Source organism: Nomascus leucogenys, chromosome 17 (assembly GCF_006542625.1).
Source record: "Nomascus leucogenys isolate Asia chromosome 17, Asia_NLE_v1, whole genome shotgun sequence".
Taxonomy (NCBI): Eukaryota; Metazoa; Chordata; class Mammalia; order Primates; family Hylobatidae; genus Nomascus; species Nomascus leucogenys.
In genome coordinates, this window is record NC_044397.1 from 10,402,299 (window position 1) to 10,415,149 (window position 12,851).

The 12,851-nt window shown below is 37.2% G+C and overlaps 1 protein-coding gene across 1 annotated transcript in view; it reads right to left on the reverse strand.

Annotated features, from left to right (window-relative positions):
* The window catches only part of B3GALT1 (beta-1,3-galactosyltransferase 1), a 581,131-nt gene that overhangs the window by 378,560 nt on the left and 189,720 nt on the right, over positions 1 to 12,851 (reverse strand). The window lies entirely within an intron of this gene.

The following is a 12,851-nucleotide window of genomic DNA, read 5'->3' on the forward strand; positions in this document are numbered from 1 at the left end:
ATCAACACAAAGTCTCAGGCATTCTTTTCTGGAACTCGCAAGGAAAATAAGCTGGCTTTGGCAGTTGATCACAGACTGTTCTAATTCAATGAAGCCATTTTCTACAGGCTTTACTTGGCAAGCTTCTTTCCACTGCCTGCAAACTGACTGTTTCTTTGCAAACCTTGTTGCAATTCAACCCAAACACCTCTACACCCCAGTTATCTGTTACTGAAAAATCTATTTTAAAGAAGACTTTCAGTGGAATACCTAATTTTGGAGACTTTCCTTAACCTTTACAAACTGTTATGCATAGGTCATCATCTACAGAAGTGTGTTGTGGAAAAAGGACGCCAATGGTGTAGTGATGTATAACACTGGAGAAGTCAGAAAGCCCAGGCTGAGTTACCTGCTCTAAAATGTGCCCCTCTTGATCTGCTTGGCTTATCAAATGATCTGCCTATGGAAGTTCATAGTACAATGACGTTAGTTTGATGGCACCTCTGAACTCTACTTCTAACAATCATTCTGTGTATTTTTAGAATTCTTAAAAGCACATAGCTGTAGATTGGGGAAAATGTCATCAATAAATCCTCCAAAGAGGCACAAACTATTTTTTTTTTGTAGTATCATAGTCCTTCATTATTAATCTTATTTTTAACATGGTTAAGTTCCTGATTCCCATGAATTCAATTAAATATCTATGGATATATCGAAAAATCTTAAAGTTGCATGAAACAAGCCTGACACAAAAAAGTGCTTAATATATAGTTACTTACATTTATATGAAGTTCTAGAAAAGGCAAAAATAAGCTATAATGATCATCAGAACAGTGGCTGTGAAGAATTGACAGAAATGTAGCAAGAGGGAACTTTCTGGAATAATGAAAAAATTCTCTATCTTGATTGGATAATGGTTACAAGGGTGTATACACTTGACAAAATTCACGGAACTGTGACCTTAAAATTTGTACACTTTATTGTAACTAAACTTGTACTTAAATTAAAAAACAGACAAATAGGACTGAGGCTTCTCGAGTTTTGGTATGATTTTGAGTGACAGAGTCTTTAAGATGAACTGTACACTGAAAACCAATTCTTTATTCCTTCATTCATTTATCCACTTGAGAAGGATTTACTAAGCACAAATATACCCAGAATTAATACAATGGCAGTGTGCTAGAAAAAATAATGGTTAGCAAAATAGACATAGCCCTTATTCTCACAGACATTAGAGTCTGTTGGGGGAAAATAGACAATTAAAGTAGACAGAAACAAGGAATTATCACTGTAGCATTGGGAGAAGGCCTATATTTTAACCAAGAGCTGCATCAAAACAGAATGAACTACTTTATACTAAACCCTAAGCCAATGTGCGCTGAAAATATTGGTGTTTGCTGAGTCATTAAAAGCTGATAGAGTGCTTAGACCAAAGCAAAACAAATAATGTTTTTCTATTAAACCAACCTTATATATGCTCCAAATCTAATGAATCAAAACATCAAAATACTTTTCAAGTCAAATTTCGTTTGGCCATTGAAGACCTTTTTTTTTTTTTTTTTTTTTTTTAACAGAATTTAGGTCGTCTATGTCCTAAGGCATTTTACATATACAGCTGTCCACAGGAATAACATGGTGTTAAATGACCTTCTTTTCCATGAGCAAGTCCCAGCTGGGAAGACAGGTGCATCTACTTCTGGTCACTCTGCTGCCAATGGGGGATTTGCAGGCTTTCCCAACAGCAAGCATTATGCATACTCACGATAAATCCAAGCTTGTGACAGGTGCAGTATTTGATATACAAAGTATAACCACGAATAGACCCGTTTTCCAATACAAAACGCTTTCAGATACATATATCCCCCTCACTACTACCAAACTCACACTTTAAAATGAAGTCCTTCTGTGGGCAATCCCATTTTTAAAGCACATGAAAATATTTTATAGCCTAACTAGTATTAAAAAATCCTCTTTTTTCTTTTTTGGTTTCCCAACCAATTTGTTCAAAATCTCTCCAAAATGAGAAGAGTCATAAGATTAAACAGATAAAAGAATATTATTAACATGAGAAAAATAAATAAAATATGAACCATATAAAGAGTTATTGGATTTTTAAGCCTTCTAAGGAAGGCTAACCTATTTTTATTTTGTGAAACTGTCTAGAAGGAAACCAATATCTGTTAAAGAATACTCTAAGAGGAAACATGCTAATAACAGTGGGTAGTTAAAAAATACGCTTTGGAATGAGAAGCTTACTTTAAACCGAGGCCATAAAGGATGTTGAATATTTTATATTTAATCAGCAAGACATGCACAACATTACCTCCCCAGTCTCTGACCAGACAACTTAGGGTTTGGGCTGCAGTCTACTGGCAGGACAAAAAGTGGCCTTCTGAACAAAGTAAGTGGGACTTGAAACAACTAATTCAAATAGATGAGCCACTTTACACCCTCAGAAAACATGGTCAGATTTCAATCCTAACTCCGCAATGACAGTTTCATTACTTTCTCACTCTGGTCAGTGATAAATTCAAAAGAAATCCTTTATTACTGATGAGGAATTATAGTTCCTGTTTGTATACTTTCCACATATTTAATATTTTTAAAAAGTATATATTTTAACAAAAATGTAAACATTTTTAAATCTCATGTTTTATTTTTTATTCTACAGCCAAATGGTTATTAAAGGAGTTAACATAACAGAACATTTTCCCAACATCCTTGTGTGATTTTTCCTTCTACTTCTCCAATTTCTACTCTCCCAATCCCACTTTAATATTTTTGCTTTCTATTCTTTCTTTTGGCCAATGTGAGTATCAGTTCTCTGTATTTCCTGGTCATTCTTTCATATTTACCTTCTCATAAATATGGTACTTTTAAAAAAATTTTTTTTTATTTTTTCTCACTCTTTCACCAGGCTGGAGTGCAGTGGTGTGATCTTGGCTCACTGCAACCTTCGCCTCCCGGCTTCAAGCGATTCTCCTGCCTCAGCCTCCTGAGTAGCTGGGACTACAGGCGTGCGCCACTACACCCAGCTAATTTTTGTATTTTTAGTAGAGGCGGGGTTTCACCATGTTGGCCAGGATGGTCTCGATCTCTTGACCTCGTGATCCGCCTGCCTTGGCCTCCCAAAGTGCTAGAATTACAGGCGTGAGCCACTGCACCTGGCCTAAATACGGTACTTTAAAGGAAATGTGGTATTGAGTTTGTGAGATATAAAGAATCTTTTCTTTTCTTTTTTTTTTTTTTTTTTTTTTTGAGACAGAGTCTCACTCTGTCACCAGGCTGGAGTGCAGTGCCACGATCTCAGCTCACTGCAACTTCTGCCTCCTGGGTTCCAGCAATTCTCCTGCCTCAGCCTCCTGAGTAGATGGGACTACCGGCATGCGCCACCACATCCAGCTAATTTTTGTATTTTTAGTAGAGTTGGGGTTCCACCATGTTGGCCGGGATGGTCTTGATCTCTTGACCTTGTGATCCACCTGCCTTAGCCTCCAAAGTGCTGGGATTACAGGTGTGAGCCACCACGTCTGGCCTGAAGAATCTCATAAATATTTGCACTTAAGACTTTCTCAAATTTCCATCCATTAGATACATAATTGTGGTACAGAATTCTAGATGATTTCTAATGTTTTTCATGGCCATGGCTTTCTTCTCCAGTAATGCCCAAAGATATCATGACCTTCAGTCTGCAGGGCTTGTATCTAATGCTAAGACAAGCCTTTCCTCTGGGTCCTGAGAGCAAATTTTAAGCAGCTATAACTTAATGCATCTATTGACACTAAAATCTAACTAATGGCATTGAACATTTTGAAAACAAAAGTGAAATCTTTGGAACTAGTGACTTGGGAGTAAATTTTTCCAGAGGTTCAAATGTACGGATTATCTTTAATGCATATGCATAGTTTAGATTAATTCAAAAAGCATATATTTAGCTACTAGGATGCGGCAGTCTTCATGCAAAGTACTAAGGACACATGGCCATTCCTCTAAATTAGCTTCATACCTTAGCCATTGAAGTCAAAGGAGACATAAACACATACAAGATAACTTAATGCCATTTGTCAAGTGCTGTGACAACTGTATACATAGCACTATGAAATATGTAGCCTGTACACTCAATTTCCCAGATGAAGTGAGAATGACTAGGACATGTTCCATAAATATTGACTGAACATCTATCTAACTTTGGGATAGCAAACCAGTTGTTCCATCTAATCTAATTAAGATACTATCCTGATTGTTTGTTACAGAAGACCTCATTAAATGCTTACACACGTGGTTTTGTCCTGTTTTTCATTCAAATAATCTTTTTTTTTCAAAACTTGCCATGTGGGTGGTTCAAGCAGAATTTTCTCACCCATAAAATGTACACATTAATAGCATTATATTTTGATATTTAATGAAATAATATATATGCATGTAAACCAAAAATAAATTTCTAAGCCCTCCAACTAACTGAATGGATCCCTCCTCTTGGCCAAGGGGATTCCAAAGTAAACCTGAAAAACTTGTTCAGGCCATGATGGGAAGTAGGGGTTGGACATGCCTTACTATACTCTCTTCCCTTTGGAATTCAGGCACAACTGACCAGCATTAGCATTAAAACAGAGATCTTAAGAATGACAAAATAGACTCTTTACAGCGGTAAGATACCGAATCCTAACTCACTCTAGTCTAGCATCACATGACAGAATGTAGGCCTTGAAAGAAATTATTTTACCCTGAAATATATTTCTTGGACATATTTTGAAATGGCCATGGCAAAGCTGTCTCTTGTGAGGGAAGTGTACATTCTGTAGAGAATCCCCTTCCCTTTCTAGTTCTTTTTCTGATCCTGAAGAGATTAGCTGAGAGTCAAGCACCTTCTAAGATCTGAATAGGAAACATTTGCCACCTATTGCCTCTAAGGGTAGCCACTTATGAGACTTCATCTACATAACAGAACCTTGGTCTCCACAATCTCTTCTTAACCTAGACATTCCTTTCTATTGATTCCAGGTCTTCAGATAATAACTTAACTCTTTCAACTAATTGCCAATCAGAAAATCTTCAAATCACCTATGACCTAGAAGACCCTGCTTCTAGTCGTCCCATTTTTCTGGATTGAAACAATGTATAACTCATATGTATTGACTGAAGTCTGCCTGTAAGTTCTGTCCCACTAAAATGTGTAAAATCAAGTTGTAATCCAACCACCTTGGGCACACGTTCTCCGTACCTCTTGAGACTGTCTTGGGCCTTAGCCACTCATATTTGGCTCAAAAGAAACCTTTTTGAATACTTTATAGAGTTTGACTCTTTTTTTGTTGACATAAAGTACTTAGTACAGTACCTGGTAAAGTAATTGCTCTGCACTCCACTCCCTCCCAAAAAAACAAAGAACAAAACTCAATACATTTTTACTGAAGGCATGGCTTATCATTGTAATTATCTGTCCTTAGGCAAAAATTTTCACATATAAAGATGTGAGATTAGTTGTCATAGTTAGTCCCTCAGAAGAGGTCATCCAACTTATCAAAAGAGGTTGCTTACGTTTATATCTGAAGGAAGAGCCACATATTCCTTAAAGACAATAGGGCTCATATGGAGCTTCTATATGTGGCTAGAGGTCAGTTCTTAATGGAGATAGCTCCATTGAAGACGCTTGTTGTGTGCAATAGAGACAGAGGGTTTCAGAATTTCCATACGATCCATGGATAGGTTCTATAGGGTCTGTACGTTCCTCTTAAATATACTGAATGAACAAATTATGAACCAAATAATGAACCAAAAGAACACCAGGTATCTTCATTGGAAAAGCAGGCATTATTTAACATATAGTTCCAAGTTATCTGATTCTATGGAGGGCTGATTGAGCTATTTTACAAGGCTATAAATTATATATAGATGATAGCAATTAAAATAATACTTATCCAAAGACACGTAAATTCCTTTTGGTGGAGGAACAACTGATCTTTCTCTCCACTGTAACCTAGGGGAAAAAGCCAGTTTTTCATCTATTTGTAGATTCATTTTGACATTCCGGACTCAACCATATATGTGTATTAATTTGAATTCTATATTAAACCAGTTAACATTTTACTGGTTTCCTTGTTAATAACTGAGTTAAATAACATTTTGATAGATTTTTATATTTGAATTTGTCCCTTTTGAAAATTATCTTTGAATATTTTTATTTATTTGTGTTTAGACTTCCCATAATAATTTAGCCAAGTACTGCCATATGAACCCAGTGTTTATGTTTGTAGATACTATCATTTTGGCCTCAAGAAGTTTTTGTTGTTGTTGTTGTTGTTTTGAGATGGAGTTTTGCTCTTGTTGTCCCGGCTGGAGTGCAAAGGCACGACCTCAGCCCACCACAACCTCCCCCTCCCAGGTTCAAGTGATTCTCTGGCCTCAGCCTTCCGAGTAGCTGGGATTACAGGCATGCGCCACCATGCCCGGCTAATTTTGTATTTTTAGTAGAGACAGGGTTTCTCCATGTTGGTCAGGCTGGTCTTGAACTCCCATCCTCAGGTCATCTGCCTGCCTCCACCTCCCAAAGTGCTGGGATTACAGGTGTGAGCTACCCCGCCTGGCCATCGGCCTCAAGAAATTTTAATGAGAAAAGAACAGAGACAGCAAAAGGCAAACAATGATACTGTGCAGAGTCTGCAAAATATTAGAATTATCGTAATACAGCACACTGTGTTATGTTTTGTAAGAGATATAAGCACAGAGTGTTTACGCTTGGCTTTCTTTTTTGAGACAGGGTCTGGCTCTGTTGCCCAGGCTGGAGTGCAGTGGTGCCATCTCAGCTCACTGCAAGCTCCGCCTCCTGGGTTCGAGTGATTCTCCTGCCTCAGCCTCCCTAGTAGTTGGGATTACAGGCACCCGCCACCATGCCCAGCTAATTTTTGTATTCTTAGTAGAGGTAGGGTTTCACTGTGTTGGCCGGGTTTATGCTTGGTTTTGTCTGCATATTTTTAAGTCACAATTTAATAAAAACGATTTAACACTGGGGTTCGAAGAGAAGATTTTTGTACTAGTTTTTGTTTTTGTCTTAAAGACACAGTATATATTGTAGAAGTTTGAGAAAAAATGACCTGGAGGAGGTGAACAATGTATATTTCAAATTTCGCATTTGTGAAAATTTAGTGTCTAAGTTATAAAACTCTGGTGTCCTGAAGAGTTAATGTATTTTAATCTCATGATCATCTTTAATTCATACTTACTTCCCATCAGATCATGTACTATAAGAATAAAGAAAGCTCAAAATAAATGTTTTTGTTTTAAAAACCTAGACATAATGGAGATTTGAAAGCCCCCCTGTATAGCTATAAAGTATCATTCATCTCTTCAGATTTTGATATATTATTCATTTGAGTTTAGTAATATTAGAGTCAGACTATGAGATTATTTTATTAACCAAGAACTATGAGGAGAGATGTCTTTATGCTGCATCCATTTTAAAGCAAGAAGGCAGGAGGAAAGGAATGACACAAAATTTGTGCTGTTTAAACTTATAGAATTATTTCCTACCCTTCTACAGCTAACTGTATCTTGGGAAAATGACAGCTGTTAGGTTGGAAGTATGTTTTGTTTTCTAAAAAAAAAAAACAAAACTTTTTTTTGTATAAGTATTGTTTTTCTGTATACTATTCACTTAAGAGACTTTTAATCTCTGCCTTCAAAAACAGGATTTTAAACTCTGCCTTTAAATTTTTAACTCTGCCTTAAAATTGTGTATCCTAAAATAACTCTTTTGGGCATGTAACAGAGTGCTCTCTCTAGCGGTGGAGAAAGAAATACAAAATACACAATTAACTCTACCGCCATACAGAACAGGTGAAGATTCCAGGTTTGGCTGTGAACCTCCTGGAAAGGCAAGCTGTAGGAGGTTCTTACTGTTTGAAAAATGATGTTCATTTGGTCAGAGAGGAATTCTTAGCATTTAGGAAATTAGGGACATGACCATCATTCTTTCTCAGTTACTTACACCTACCTAGTGCCTGGCACATAGGCATTCAATATATAAATCAATCATGTTTATAGCTAAGATTGTACCAAGACAGCATGGCCGTGTTGAAACATTTTGGAAAAGCAAATTCAGTGACAGCATGTGCAGTTCTATTATAGCAAAAATATTTTAGCATTAATTTTATTTTAATGGAGGAACATTATTTAAGTTAGACTACAGAGGTATATAATTAAAACATTTATTGTTTTGTTTTTATTTTAGCTTATGAAGATAGGCAAACTTAGATAAATATACAGGACAGCTATCATTTTATTCCACTGTGGGTTTGTTCTGTAGTGGGGTATTTTGATATTAAAGTAAGTGAAGAATTTTTCAATTTATTTTAGTTATGTTTTCCTACCATATATAAGCAGCAAAGAGGACTTTATGCCTCAGGGTAAGGTTGATTCAGAGAGAACAAAGATGCACATTTTTGGCCTTTGAGCAATTAATTTGACCTTTGTAAGTCAACAGTGCAGACAATCGTCTTTAAAACCATGGTTTTGAATTGCAAGTACCAGCTGCTGGAGAGAAAAAAAATTCCAAAAGCTTGGATTTAAATATCAAGAACCAAATCTTACACGACTGGGAGCAAAGGGTTCAAGGCCACAGTGAAGGTGGAAAAGATAAGTGATGCCATATGAGCAGTTTTTCTACAGCACTGAAGAGGAGAGATAGGGAAAGTAAAACAAAAGGAGTGTAGACAGTATGGGTTGCCCTCTTCCCTGAACCTACTGTGGGGTTGAAACTCTGGCCAGTTGGGTGATAGGAACTTTCCAAAATATTTAGTTACTCTTGTACTGGGGACTCACTCCAAGTGAACTCTGAAACTTGAGAAGAAAATAACCTTGCTGATTGCCTTCATCAAACTAAGGGGCAATAGGTGGAAATGTCAGCAAGGCAGGTCTGGGTAAAGAGAAGGCCTAAGATAGTCCCCACCCCACCTGTGGTGGTTTTGTTTGTTTGTTTTTTAGCACTCACAAGTTCTCAACACCATGGCTGAGGAACAACACGGAGTTAAGGGCTGACAATCAGCAAGCCTAAAGAGTCACTCCAGCTTGATGTCATGGGAGTCCACAGCTGCACAAAGCTGCAGAGTGAGCAGCCCTCCTTTGCAGAGGTTATGACAGTGGGAGAAATTGAGCATGGCTGACTCCATTTTGCTTCTAGCCTCGCAGGCTGCTGGCTTCGCTCATTCCTGGGTGTGGGGCTGGCTAGGCATGGGAGGAGTTTAGTTTATCCTTTAACTGTGAAGCAAAGATGGTAATAGTCCCTCCCTAAAACTGATCCCTCTCTGGGGGCTGAAACTGCCTTTGTAAGACTAATGGAAGGCTACAAGATTAGGTGGGAGGGGCATGAATTCTGCTAAAATGTAGGCATGGTTTCTATAATCCCTTACTACTCAAGAGTCATGCAGCCAGGGGTCACAAGATTTATAACTTCATCAATTGCTCCTATAGTTAACATCATGACTGTAGAGCCCAAGATTGCTCTTTCCAGATGTTTTACAGACTTTTGCATTCCAGCAACTGACTGACCCCATCCAGACACAATCCACAATCATCTGGTGGCCCCATCCAGAGGCAGACTCAGTGAATCAGGACCATTTTCCACATCCCTACGATGTGCAAAATTGGTTCCCCAGCCAATAAGCAGCACCTATTCTGTAGTCTTCTGCCCACAAAACTATTTGAAAGCCTCTAACCTCTGAGCCTTTTGACTGATTTAAGTGATTTTACTACATGGCTAGTGTCTTTCTTTATTACTCTTTCTTTATTACAATACCACGGTCTCAGTGAACTGGTTTTGTCTGTGCAGCGGGCAAGAAAGACCCATTGGGTGACTACAGTGGTGGTATATCCTGAATTAAACCCAAAGAGGATCACTTTGAGACAGGAGGTAGCCAAGTTACCTCAAATTGCAAGATTGAATTTTCTGCTACCAATAAAAAAAAGACCAGAGTTGAATCGTGCTTAGTAGCAGAAATATGAAAGTTATGTTTTACTCACTTGAATCTTGTTACATTTCCATCTCAGTCATACAGAGTCTTAAAACAAAAGCTAATACATTCCAAATATATGCTCTCCCACCAACATATATCAGTTCACTCTTAAATAATCAAATAGTAACTAACAGGGAGGAAAAGAGATTGTTCTGTGCGGTCCCTAGCATTTAGTGCAATGCTTGATCTAAAATATACATGCACATTTTTGAATTAGTAATTGAATACATTAATTGTTGCCAATACCCATCTAGATAATAATAATAAATGCTAATATTACTGAACACTTTGTTGGAACTAGACCTTTGCCTGTACTACCTCATTTAATCTTCAACTACCTATACACTAATATCAGTATTCTTGTTTTACACAGTGGGAAATTTTGGTTTATAAGGGTGAAGTGATCCTCTCCACGTCCCAAAACTAGTAAATAGCATTTCTTTTATTTATTTATTTATTTATTTATTTTTTGAGCCGAAGTCTCACTCCGTTGCCCAGGTTGGAGTGCAGTGGCGCGATCTCGGCCACTGAAAGCTCCGCCTCCTGGGATCACACCATTCTCCTGCCCCAGCCTCCCGAGTGGCATACAATCCAAAATATTATAATGCTGAAGCTTAATTTTAAAAGTTGTTTTCAAATATTTGAAGAAAATTTAGAAAGTTGGTTTCACACAACCATCATTCTCAACAAAGTATCGCAAGGACAAAAAACCAAACACCACATGTTCTCACTCAAAGGTGGGAATTGAATAAATGAGAACACTTGGACACAGGGTGGGGAACATCACACACCGGGGCCTATCATGGGGTGGGGGAGGGGGGAGGGACAGCATTAGGAGATATAGCTAATGTAAATGATGAGTTAATGGGTGCAGCACACCAACATGGCACGTGTATACACATGTAACAAACCTGCACGTTGTGCACATGTACCCTAGAACTTAAAGTATAATTTTAAAAAAACTATAATAATTCTAAAAAAAAAAAAAAGAAAGTTGGTTTCACACTGCCATTTGCTTTTGTTTTTTTATGAGCCTTTATTTTAGTGTCTTCACTTAGCATCATAACACAGTAGATCTGGGAGGGACTTTATGGATTACCTCGTCCAGCCCCCTATCTAATGATTGATGGAACTGACTTCCTCAAGGGCACAGAGCAAACAAGGAGTTCTTTCTTTTGGAATAAATCACCATGCTCTCTTCTTTCCTCTTCAGTTTTTTCTCTTAATTGTTAAAAGAGTTGGAAGGTGAAGTGGGTTGGTGTTTAGGATTATAAAGGATTGGGAACACAAGATCAGTGAATGAAGGTTGAAGGGAGAGCAGGTAAAGCAAACTCCTTTGCATTAATATATTACTATAAACTCTTCCTAAAGCTATGCTTTGAAAATGCCTGCTAAATGTATCCACTGTAAAGAAATTCTTTATAATGGCACAAATACTGCTATCTCCAACCTCAAATTTATTTCACTGCAAAGCAGATTTTCATATTTTGAAGATCTATTTTGTATATATGCTATTTTAATGTTCTGTGCCAACTTGCACAATACCCAAAATATAACAAAATATCAATCTTGTTTGAAACAATAAATAGACCTTTCAAATTCACACATCGTTAGTATTTTCTATTCTGCCATTCAAAATGTGTTTTTGTTGTTTTCTTTTCAATCAGCTTTACAGGAAAAGCATGGGTGGACAAATAGATGTACTCAAAATTGATGATTCAATGGAATGTGTCTGAGGAGAAATGATGTCTTTAAAATGTTGAACAGTTTCCACAACTACTCATTCTTTAAAACTGTTAGACACCAAGGTACATTGATAAATGGGTCTAATAGTTTCTCTGCAGTAGCCATCACAGCAGAATTGGTAATATACTCTATTATTTTGTTAGACATGCACTTCTAGTGACATTATAGTGCCCATAAAATGGTCTGGTAACTTACAATCGGGATAAAACTAAGTGATATATTTCAGACTTAGAAAGGTTTCTTTGGAACTTACTTTTGCATTATTACAGGATCTTACTGTATCATCCTTCCTCTTTCTTCTGTCTAATCACCTAATTTTATTCTTCTTATGATTCTTAAACTGTTCTTGCAGCTAGTTTTTGTTCAAAGACTCAGGTTTGACTATTCTGTATGGTCAATCACTGCATGGCCTGGAGTGGCAAATGTGTAGCCAGGCCCAGGGTGTGGGCACAATGGAATATAACCTGAGATTGGGTCACATTACCCCAAGGGTGTCATTTCATCCTGTACCTCCAGCTCTACTTGCCAATGTGGCTTTTTAACATCTTTAATTTATGTCCTTCTTCCCTTTTGTCCAAAAGGCTAACTTGTCAACCTCCTTCCCACGCACGAGGATTTAAATCTGCCCAACATTCAAAAGCACATATGCTTATAAGTGGGAGGAATTTGAAACATGAAAAGCATTTGCCAATATCTTAGCTTTTGCTCCTCATTTTGAGTTATGCATTGGGATTCTTTGATGACTCCTAAAGCTTGAATAATTAATGAAAACATGGATATGATCAAACACTTTGAAAGTAATTGGTCAATCTGCTCCTTTTATCCTCTGCAGACAGAATTATTTACGGAACTTCAATACTTATTTAAGAGAGGCTTTCTGAAAATTCAGAAAAAAAGTATTTTCTCTTTTCTTCATATTTGGTGATCCCCCTTTCTTCTTTTTCTTCTTTGCCGTCTCCCCCTTAATTTCCTTCTTAATGATTCCATTTCATCAGTTAAAATTAAGAATAAATTATAGATGATGAAATGAATTGTTCAACTTTGCTCAAAAATTTAAGGAAACCATTATCTCAGTGAGAGGTGTAGAGGATGGAATTTTCAAATTCTATTTCTAATGAAGTA